The sequence below is a fragment of the Sturnira hondurensis genome, unplaced genomic scaffold (assembly GCF_014824575.4).
Source record: "Sturnira hondurensis isolate 20B ecotype Veracruz unplaced genomic scaffold, ASM1482457v3 Scaffold0017172, whole genome shotgun sequence".
NCBI classification, from domain to species: domain Eukaryota; kingdom Metazoa; phylum Chordata; class Mammalia; order Chiroptera; family Phyllostomidae; genus Sturnira; species Sturnira hondurensis.
The window spans coordinates 204,079-216,271 of record NW_028089803.1 but is presented as its reverse complement, the minus strand read 5'-3'; the positions used below and the strand labels follow the sequence as shown (position 1 = coordinate 216,271).

The 12,193-nt window shown below is 36.9% G+C and overlaps 1 protein-coding gene across 1 annotated transcript in view; it reads right to left on the bottom strand.

The window, feature by feature from the left end:
- LOC119001767 (kynureninase-like) overlaps positions 1-12,193 on the bottom strand; it is a 97,072-nt gene that overhangs the window by 32,771 nt on the left and 52,108 nt on the right.

Sequence of the window (12,193 nt, the reverse complement as noted above, 5' to 3'; positions counted from 1 at the left end):
CCCAAAGTTCTTGTAGGTCAAAACAGTTTTCATAATACCAAAACGTTATTTCCCCCTTTCACTGTGTTGATATTTGCAGTGATTAAGCAAAAGCGGTGATGGGCAAAACTGCTCATCCACTGGCGGCTTAGTACCAATCCAGCCAGTGGCACCAAACTCTGTGAGTGGTCACTGCATGCTAAAGCCATTCAACTGCGGGGGGAAAAAGATAATTTTACTTAAAAGGCTCCTCGATAAATCTGCAAAGATGATGACCTTGTAGATTCATCATTTGAATCATTTTTATTCAAATGAAAAAATTACAAAATCTAACTTCATATTTTTAAGGTTTAATAATGTGGGAAGTATGCATAAAGTATTCGACCGCATTCTGAAGATGGCTGTCTCAAAGTAATGCACTTAATGTTATAATTTAAGTTGCAGGTCAACAAGCTACTTTCACTTGATGAAGAACCTTTTTTTCATGTAACAGGAACTGAAAAGTAATAGTATGAATCATATGATTCGATCGATTTGAGGAAAATAATTTATAGTATTTGTTTCCAATTAAAAAAAAAGTTTCCAAGAGATGTTAGAACTTTGGGAAACTTGTATTCACTTCTGTGAATATTACCTTTTCCCAGTATCTAAAGATGTTTCTGATTACCTTAGTAGTGATATATAATTTAAAAATAATACACAATGAAATATGTAAATATTTGGAAAAGCTTCATTGCTCAGAAAACCAAATGACCAATGCTTAATGTAATGCATCATGAATTACAGGTCTATTCAAAATGCAAAATCAGCCAATAAATTTTTAAGAAGCAAAGTAGAGAAAGTTCAGTCATTTTGTTTCACATTCCACACTACTACTCCAAAAAGTCCTCACTTGTCAAATTCTGGTGCATTACCAAAAAATATCTTCAATTGAACTGCTTCTGCTTTTTCTGACTCTATATCTGCATGAGGAGCAATATTCTTCATATTCTTCACAAAGATTAAAGAAAGCAAAAGATTGAATGCAGAAGTAGATATAAAAATAGCTATCTTTTATTAAACCAAGAATAAAAAGATTTGTCAAATATAAAACATTATTTTTTAACTATTTTATTTATTTATCTCTAGAGGGGAAGGGAAGGACAGAGGAAGAGAAACATTAATGTATGGTTGCTTCTCGTGCATTCCCTGCTGGGAACCAGCCCCTTCCGGGAACTGGCCTGCAACCCATGCATGTGCCCTGACTGGGAATCGAACCCCGATAGTCTGGTTTGCAGGCCTGTGCTCAATCCACTGAGCTACACCAGCCAGAGCTTAAAACATTATTTTTCACTTGTTTCAGAAAAGTTTGTTTTTCTAACAATATATAATTTATGTTAAAATGTAATAGGTTTTTTAAAATATATTTTATTAATTACACCATTACAGTTGTTCTATTCCCCCCCTTCATTCCCCTCCACTCTGCACACCCCCATCCTCCCCCCTTTAGTTTATGACCATGTGTCTCAAGTTCTTTAGATTCTATATTTCCCCTACTATTCTTGCCCTCCCCCCTGTCTATTTTCTACCTACTGTCTATGCTATTTTCTGTACCTTCTCCCCCCTTCTCCTCCTCCCACTCCCCTGTTGCTAACCCTCCATGTGATCTTCATTTCAATGGTTCTGCTCCTGATCTAGCTGTCCTCTTAGTTTGCTTTTGTTTTGGGTGTGGTTGTTAATAACTGTGAGTTTGCTGTCCTTTTACTGTTCATATTTTTTATCTTCTTTTTCTTAGATAAGTCCCTTTAACATTTCATATAATAAGGGCTTGGTGATGATGAGTTTTTAATTTGATATTCTGAAATAAATAAAAAGCTATACATTTTTAAAAGTTTTTTTAATTGTAATTCCATTGAATAGAAGTAGATATAAATATAACATGAAACCCTTTTCAGTCCTCTATGATTTTTGAAGTTACAAAAGCTTTGTGTTACTGAAACATTCGAGAACCATTGCTGTAGTGTATCCTACTAAAGTGAAGGAATTAATGGAAGTTTTTAGTTTATCACTTAATCTCACATCAAGCCACATTTAATTTAATTGACTCAAGTGTATACCTGCTGTGACAAATTTCCTTAACAGTTGCGATTCTTTGTCCCTTCTTATATTCATGTTGATATAAGTTATCTCCACAGATAACTTCAGTCCCTCCCACTGTGGACAGGGTTCAATTCTGTACCACTGGGATGAGAGAGATAAGTTGTTTGGGTCAAAGGAATGTTAGCACACCTATTACAAGCAGAATCTCAAAAGCACTTGAGTGGATAGGCATGCTCTCTCCTGTCCTTTGCCATCTCTGTGAGAAGGGATAGCATGAGCCAACCCTGCTGCCCAGATGGAAGATGAAAGAAATGTATTTAGATCAGAATCATCCTTAGTGAGCTCAGCCTGGATCTGCTTGTCTGACCACCCTCCTCTAGTTAGCTGGAGGTACCTAAATGAGCTCTGCTGAGACTAGGAGGACTCCTGAGACCAAGTCCTGCTTCAGTCAGCTGACATAAAGATAACTGTGGGCACTGAGAACGAGTCACACCAAGATGCGCCTCAGAGGTGCCCTGGCTCCTGTGGGTCAGTGAAACGAGCACCAGCCTATAAACCAGAACGTGGCCAGTTCCATTCCCAGGCAGGGTTCCTGCCTGGGTTGTAGGCCTGATCCTGGGTTGGGGACATGCACAAGAAGCAACCGATCAATGTTTCCCTCCCTCTCTTTCTTCCTCCCTTCCCCCCTCTCTGAAAATAAATAAATAAAATCTTTTAAAAAAGATTTTATTTATTTATCTTTAGAGGGAAAGGGAAGGAGAGAAGGAGAGAAATATCAATGTATGGTTGCCTCTCATGTGTCCCCTGCTGGGAACTGGCCTGCAACCCAGTCATCTGCCCTGACTGGGAATCAAACTGCAATCCTTTGGTTCACAGGCCTGCACTCAATCCACTGAGCTACACCAGCCAGGTAAAATCTTTTTAAGAAACACTTTAAAGTACTTAGACTTGGATGGAAAATAAATAAATAAATACAAAGATGTGCCTCAGTAGTATGTAGATTACTTAGAGCCAATGTCAACTTCAGCAGCAGACTGAAGAGGAATTCCTGCACCACCCCCCCCCCATTAACTACCTAAAAAATTAAATTTGGGGTTTTCCCAGTACTAAGGTATCATCAGATGTAACTTCTGTTTAATAAACATCTTCTATTATGATCTTCCACTGACTCTTTGAAGCCTCCCAGGCACATTACCTCATTCCTGGCTCTGCGTGTCCTATGTGCCCACATGCCCTTGTATCTCTGAACCATTTCTGCGTGTGGGGCCTCTGACTCTATCACACATGCAGGATTCCCATACATACATTACATATGTATGAAACTTAGTTATTTTCTCTTGCTAATCTGTCTTATGTCTGTTTGATTATTAATCAGCCAGAAGAACCTTGATGATAGAGAAAAGTTTGTTCCTCCCACACACAACTCATAAAAAATATTTTTGACTCTACGCTGTGTTCTCTATATGCATTGACTTGAATCCTTAACAGCTTCATGTTGTCTGACTTTATTCTCTCATTGCTTCCTTATATGGCTTCAAGTGTTTTGTATGTCTGCCTAGTAGAATTCAGTGTTTCAGAAACAAATTCTTCCAGAAGGACAATCTGGATTAGTGAATTTGTATTATCCAAACTGTACCCAAGTAGTAATTTTCTAAATTAATAGAAAACCATCAAAACCATTTAGCTTTCTGCATATCATAATATGTCAAGTTTTACTTAGAGAATATAGTGATTCATTTCACATTAAGGCAACTTTGTGCCCTGACCGGTGTTGCTCAGTTGGTTGGGTATCGTTCTGCAAAGCAAAAGGTCACTGGTTTGATGGCACACACCTGGGTTGTGGGTTTGATCCCTGGTCTCGGTGGTGTGAGAGGCAACTGATCAATGCTTCTCTCTCACATTGATATTTCCCCTCCCTCTCTTTCTTCCTCCCTTCCCCTTTCTCTATAAATAAGTAAATAAAATCTTTTAAAAGGACAACTTTTTACATAAGTGTAAAACAAAACAAAAACCAACTAGTCATTAAATAGAGGTGATAGTTCACCTTGCAAAAATGTTTTACCTCTGAGTTCTGTATTGTTAGTTTGCTAATAGCATATATGTTACATTCTCAAAACTTTAGATTTTCTGCAACTTTGAAGAAACATCTACCAATTGATATTTTGAAGGAAATAATTACAGAGGGACCAATTTTAGACTGTTCTAACATCACTTAAGAATAACCCCAAACCACTGTTATAAGAATTTCACCTAGAAGAGAGGGTAGAAACTATGACCTGTTTTAAACAAATAAAGTTCTATTTGAGCGCAAGGTTCTCATTTGCTTGAATACTATCTGTTGATGCTTTTGCAAGTGAATTGAGTAGCTGCAACAGAGACCATATGGCTGACAAAGTATAAATCTTTTACTATCCCACCTGTCGCAGAAAAGAATTTCTGATCCTTACCATAAAGCACAGTTTCTATTTTACAAACATCAATATATTGAAGAATTAGTTAATTAGGAGTCTTGCTCATTATATGTGGACATAAGTAGCATCTCAGAGAAGTTTTTACTGGTAAAAAATAACTAATTTTTTGAGGGATATAGATTTGGGCTTTGTTTCTCACAAAAAAATAAGCAATGTATAGCATAAAAATACAACAGATTCTCCATTCTAATATAAGGTTTAGGAATGATAGGAAAGAAATGCAATTAACTTTTATTAAGATTAAAAGGGGATGAATTCACATGAATAAGAATAAAGGACACATGGACAATAAGTAAGGTGCGGGGCAGAAATGGGAGGGAGGTGGGGAGCACTTGGGGGGCAGGGCTGGGAATATAAGACAGAAAACTGTACTTGAACAAGAGTTAAATAAAATGAAAAAAATGAAAAAAAAGAGTTAGAGGTTATCAAACCTGCTTTTGCAGACTAATGAGTTTTCATCTTAACTAAAATTTTAGACTAACTCAATTAGACTAATTTTTATAGCTATGATTTAGCAAATCATACTTCTTTTAGAAAACTCAAGGAAGAGAAAAGGCAGCACTTTTATTTTATTATCAGTTTATTATGAAGAATGGCACAATGAGGAACTATGGAAGTTCACACGTAACTCGTTACTAAAAGCCCTGTGGTCACATCTGTGACACCACCTTAAAAAAAAACACTTGTGGCCCCTACAGTATGTTCTAACGCTTGTATAATTCTTTCCTAATCAATGGCATCAAATATAATTGATTAAAAGACCAGAAGATACAAACTTCATTATCACGGAGTGATTTCACCAAAGGTTCACTAGATGGCAGCATCGTAAAAATAAAGAACTCACAGTTCCCACAAACCTCCCTAGTTAAAATTTTTTTCAATCTGTTTCTTTTCTTTTTAAAAAAAATATATCTTATTATGTCATTACAGTTGTCCTATTCCCCCCTTCATTCCCCTCCACCCTGCACACCCCTCCCTCACTACTCACCCCGTTTCGTTTATGTCCATTTATCACAAGTTCTTTAGATTCTGTATTTCTCATACAATTCTTGCCCTCCCCCTACTCTGTTTTCTACCTACCATCTATGCTACTTATTCTCTGTACCTTCTCTCCCCTTCTCCTCCTCCCACTCCCCTGTTGCTAACCCTCCATGTGATCTCCATTTTTATGGTTCTGCTCCTGATCTAGCTGTCCTCTTAGATTGCTTTTGTTTTAGGTGTGGTTGTTAACAACTTTGAGTTTGCTGTCCTTTCACTGTTCATATTTTTATCTTCTTTTTCTTAGATAAGTCCCTTTAACATTTCATAGAATAAAGGCTTGGTGATGATGAACTCCTTGAATTTGACCTTATCTGAGAAGCACTTTATCTGCCCTTCCATTCTAAATTATAGCATTGCTGGATAGGGTAATCTTGGATGTAGGTCCTTGCCTTTCATGACTTCAAATACTTCTTTCTAGCCCCTTCTTGCCTGCAAGATATTTTTTGAGAAATCAGCTGATAGTCTAATGAGTACTCCTTTGTAGATAACTGTTTCATCTCTCCTTGCTTCTTTTAGGATTTTCTTTTTATATTTATGTTTAATCTTTGCTAATGTAATTCTAATGTGCCTTGGTGTGTTCCTTCTTGGGTCCAACTTCTTTGGGACTCTCTGAGCTTCCTGGATTTCCAGGAAGTCTATTTCCTTTGCCAGATTGGGGAAGTTCTCCTTTATTATTTGTTCAAATAAGTTATCCACTTGTTGCTGTTTCTCTTCCCCTTCTGGTACCCCTATAATTCAGATGTTGGAATAGTTAAAGATGTCCTGGAGGTTCCTAAGCCTCTCCTCATTTTTTTAAATTCTTGTTTCTTCATTCCTTTCTGTTTGGTCATTTCTTTCTTCCTTCTGGACCACTCTCTTGATTTGAGTCCCAGTTCCTTTTCCATCACTATTGGTTTCCTGTGCATTTCCCTTCATTTCAAGTAGTTTAGCCTTTATTTGTTCTTCTAATTTGTGACTAAAATCAACCAGTTCTGTGAGCATCCTGATCACCAGTATTTGTGCATTGGATAGGCTGGCTATCTCTTGGTGGCTTAGAATTATTGGCTCTGGGGCTTTGAGCTGTTCTTGAGCCATAATGTTTTGGTCTGTTCACGCCTGTTATGTATGAGGGGATGAAGCCTTAGGTGTTCACCAGGGTGGGGCAACCCAGTGGCTGGGTTGGGACACTGTATGTGGGGGCAGGGTCAGAGAGGGGCAATGGTGTTTGTTCTGCTCTCTCTCAAATTTCAGTCCCCTCTGCTGCTTCCTGCAAGCAAACCTGGACCCCCTGGTGCCGATTCCCAGGTGTGTGGGCTTGTGCACCCTCCCGGCCCTGTGGGTCTCTCCAACAAACTCTCTGTAAGCCTGGGAACCTCTCTTGGAACCTCGACCCTGAAAGTCTTTCCAATTGGTGCTTTCAGGCTCTCATTCCCATCCCTGGGGCCCTAGCCTGCGTGGTCTGTCTCACTGCTTGCTCCTTTGCTTGGTTTATCTGCACACGAATGTGTGACTGTGGTGAGCCAGGTGCCTTGTGCCCTCACTGGGTCTGCCCGTTGCCATCCCACACACGCCTGGGATCTGCCAACCACCTCCTTAGCTCCTGGGTCAGTCTGTCTGATCTTTCTTGCCCAACCCCCTCAGCCCGCTGACTCCGCCACTGACTCCGCCCCTCTTACTGGTCTGGCTGAATGGTTCTTTGTTGTAGGACTTCCCTACAGTTCAATTTTCTGTGTTTTGGCTGCATTTTTGTTACTAAAACTTTGTTGTCTTTAAACTTGGTTGTGGGAGGAGGCACAGTGTTTCCACCTATGCCTCCATCTTGGCTGGAAGTCTAAATTTTTTATTTTACTTTTAAGAGTAAATTTTACACTTACTTAAATTTAAATTTACTTAAAAGAGTAAGTAAAAAAATACAAATGAGATGAAATGTAAACCCCATACTTGAGTACCTACTTCATGCAAATTTTCAAATAAACAAATATTTCTTAACAGATTTTAATAAAATTACCCACAGGGCTCATACTCTGAGGTTGATAAAAGCCACTGAGAACCTTGCTTTATAACCGCTCCCTGGAGCATTGCAGTGGTCTTCTAATCATTCTGAGTAATGCCGGCATGCCTTCCTCCAATACACTTCCTACATTACCCATTTGATTGTATGATTCCCTGCGCCTCTTCAGAGAACCACCCACTAACTTCAGAATGTAACTCATTTTATTTGGTATGGCTTTTCACTGCATTGAATCTGGCCCTTTCCAGCTTCCCCTCTGGGGTACCCCAACATATCACCCTCTATCTGTGTAAATCCTTCTCTCTCTCCAGGGTACTTTATCCTTCTTCACTGGCCTGAGGAACTCAGATTTTGATCACAGTGCAACATCTATGGAAACATTCCTTTGCCAAAGCCTCTCTCTTCTCTCTCATTTCACAGCCCTGTTTGCACACATATCTTGTAGCAATTTTACTTCTACTTTTACACAGTATAAACCCAAATCATTGTTGAATAAATAAGGGAATACATAAATAATAGAATCATAAAATTGTCAAATGTTATTTACACTGATGTTAAACTTTAAAAGAATATTACTTGAGGTTCTTTCTTTCTGTAGTAATTTTATTGCATAATCTATTCAGAAAGAATCCTTTAAAATGAAATTTTTTTGCCTGGCTGGTGTAGCTCAGTGGATTGATTGTGAGCCTGTGAATCACACGATCGCGGTTCGATTCCCAGTCAGGGCACATGCCTTGGTTGCAGGCCAGTTCCCAGCAGGGGACTCACAAGAGGCAACCATTCATTGATATTTCTCTCCTCTCCTTCCCTTCCTCTCTAAAGACAAATAAATAAAATCTTTTTTAAAAAGCTCTGCCAGTTTGATTCCCAATCAGGGCACAAGTCTGGGTTGCAGACCAGGTTCCCAGTTGGGGGTGTGCAAGAGCTAACTATACATTACTGTTTCTCTCTCTCTCTTTCTCCCTTCCTTCCTCTCTCTAAAAATAAATAAAGTCCTTAAAAAATAAAATAAAATGAAAATAATAGTTTTTAAATGGTCAAAATCTATCTCAATAATACAAATAATCTCATGTGCTTTTTTCTTGCCATCTTTAACAAAATGCTAAATATAGTTTTAACCAGTAAAATATTATACGCAGGGCTTGTGTATAATATTTGCACAGAGTGCTAATGTAGAAGCTAGATTAATCCTTTTAGGACAGGCTATTTTAAAGGAGATATTGAGGAGACAGGCAAATCTAGAGATGAGAAATACGAGGTGGGGAGCATGGTAGGATTTTGATAATGAAATGTAAGGGGAATGTGTTAGTTAAGAAGTTATGAGACAGCTAATAGCTATGTGGTGAAAAATTATAAAGGATTTGGGAAATAGAAAAAAGAAAAAGATCTCAAGACCCAGAAGGGCTAAGTAATTTGTAGATGAAAACATCTTACAAACTAAGTGTGTGCTTCCAAAAACAAATGCCAGCATTTGTTTTTAAACTGGAAGAACAGTGATTGTCTTCTCTGTTTATTATCAACATAAGTACAAAACTGAAGGTGACAATAAAACGGATTGTCTTCTTGAGTCTCTCTGCAGCTTGTAAGGACCTCACACAAAATACAGTTTGTTTAATTTATTTCAGATACTGAAGATAGGAAAAATAGCTCAAGGTAATATTTTAAGCTTAATTTAGTTCATTTAATATTTACCGACTTAATGAAGCACTGTGCATGTTCTAAGTGAGCCAACACAAAAAAATGAAATTTGAAAGATAACTCAAAATTTACAAAAATGTATTCTAATTTTTAGAGTAATTAATCATATAAGTCATTCTTCAGAAGTTTCTTAGCCTATTTAAATGGGAACAGAGTTGCAATTTTTATGCAATATGTGATCCATAAAAGTCTGATCTACTCTTCCTAATGCACATTCACTTATTCTTCCACTGACCAAACAGGTGTGCATTTAAATGCAAATGACAATATGCAAAGCACAAGCATGAATCTCTGAGTTTTGTAGGGTCAACCCTCAATCAATCATTAAACACTTTGTTGACATAATCTTCTTAAATTGGATAGTTAAGATAGGCATAGAAATATTTGCCAGATAGTGCAATAATACATCATGTTATAAAAATACAATGGGAAGAGATACTTAGCTTGACAGAAGAGCACAGAAATTTTGTTTATGGTCACTAATGGAAGACTCATGTTTCTATAGGAGTTAGGCAAGTAATATATGAATTTGATCTATAAAAATACTTTGCTTAACCCTTTATTGTAAGAATACTGCACCATGAACATAAGTACTTATGCCAGCTGGCACTGTCCTTCAGTGCGGGGGTCAATAGTGCAGGTGGAAGCTGTGTTGAACTCCAGGTATGCAAAAACCATAAAAGGCTAAAGCTATTTGAACTTTTGTTTTATAAGTGGTAGAAGAAGAATGCAAGCCAAGAACTGAAAGCAACATAGATGCTCCTCAGTAGATGAATGGATAAAGATGTGCTATTATTGAGTCATAAAAAAGAATGGGATCTTGCTATTTGCAGCAATGCGATGGACCTAGATGTCATTATGCTGAGTGAATTAAATCAGAGAAAGACAAATACCATATAATCTCACTCACATGTGCAATCTAAAAATAAATGACTAAACAAAACAGAAATAGAACCTGAGATATAGAGAACAAGTTGATGGTTGACAAAGGGGGGAGGGTGATGGAGTGAAATATAAATAAATAAATGAATGAAATCTTCCTCCCCCCTCAAAAATATTGTGCAGTAAAACCCACAGGCATATGGGGAAAGTGCTTTTTGGGGACAGCAGTTAAAAACTTGGTGACACAAAAAAATGGAGAGGCACCTGATAAAGATGAAAACACAATTTTACATGTTAAATGGTTAAGAAACATCTAATAAATGTACAGAAGCCTTGAATAATCTTTTTTTTTTCAGAATAGACAGACAGATGGCCAACAGGCATGTGAAAACACTCTTAGTGTCACTAACCATCAGGGAAATGCTAAAATGAGATATCACCTGTCAGAACATCGATTATCAAAAACTTTTAGAAAAGTGTTGGTGAGGATGTGGAGAAATGTGATTCTCTATACTCTGCTGGTAGGGATGTAAATGGTGCAGCTGCTGAAAAACAGGAGAGAAGTTCTTCATAAAATTAAAAATACTGTTACCATATGATCCATCAATTCATCTTGTGGGTATTTATTCAAAAAATCTGAAACAGTAATTCGAAGAGCCACACATACCCCTGTGTTCATTGAAGCATTATTTAAAATGGCCAAGGTAGGTAAACAACCTAAGTGTCCATCAATAGATTAATGGGCAAACATGATGTGGTACATTTATACAATGGAATATAACTCAGGCATAAAAAGAATGAAGTCTTTCCACTTGTGACAGTGGACATACCTGGGTAGTATGCTAAGTGAAATAAGTCAGAGAAAGACAAATACTGTATGATTTCACTAATATATGGAATCTAAAAATCAAAACAAATGGACAAACAAAACAAAATCTAAACAGACTTACAGGGCCAGGAAACAAAGTAAGCAGAAAGGGGAGTGTTTGCAGGGTGGTAAAATGAGTGAAGGGGTTTAAAAGGTGTAAACATTCTGTTTTAAGATAATGTTACGGGTGTGTAATACAAAGGATAGGGGATATAGCAATAATATTGTAATAACTTTGTATGGTGACAGAGGGTAACTAGGCTTATTATAAAGTTTATTTTGTAATGTATATAAATACAAAAACACTATGATGTACTCCCCAAACTAATAAGATAATATATATGTTGATTATACATCAAGAAAAAACCTACAATGTAGCTACTATTATAAAGTAATCAGATCTGCTTTTGAGAACAATAGAAACTCTTATTCGAGCTGGTAATAGTATATGCCAAATTGATACTTTGGAAAGTTGGCATTATTGATTAAAAATCATCATACACATACCTAAGAATTCCACTTCTAACTGCATATTTAGCAGACCTGTGTATGAATGCTTACGCAAAGAATATGAATGCTTCCTGTAAATGTTCAAAGTAGCATTTATTTTTAAAGCCCTGGAGTGAAAGTAAAACCTAAATATCTATCCTGATTGAAATGGATAAAAATAAATTGCGATCTATTTCATACACTGTAATAATACACTGAAATAAAAAAAACACTGCTACATGCAACATGGATAAATCTTACAAATGCAATAGTGATCAAGTAAGCCAGACACAAAATAAATATATTAATCCATTTATATAAAGTTCAAGATGGACAGGACTAATCTATAGAGTTAGAAGTCAGAAGAGTGTGGTACATTTGGAAAAGAGCTAATAGGCAGTATTAGAAGGCACAACTGAGGATCCTGAGCAATATAAATGTTCTAAAAGTTTCTTGATGTAGGTGTGATGGTTTTAAGGATTCAAAATAACTTATCAAGCTATTTATGATTGTTGTTCTTTTTCACATGCATGCATTTCTTCATGAATATGTAATTCAAAATTTCTATCTTCAATTTCCTTTTACATAATTTGAAGCCATACATCAAAATCTATTCTTGTTGACTTTCATTGCTCCATACCAACATGATTTTTGTTTCCATACTTTGTTTCTGAAAGCTTTCCTCTTTTTTTTATC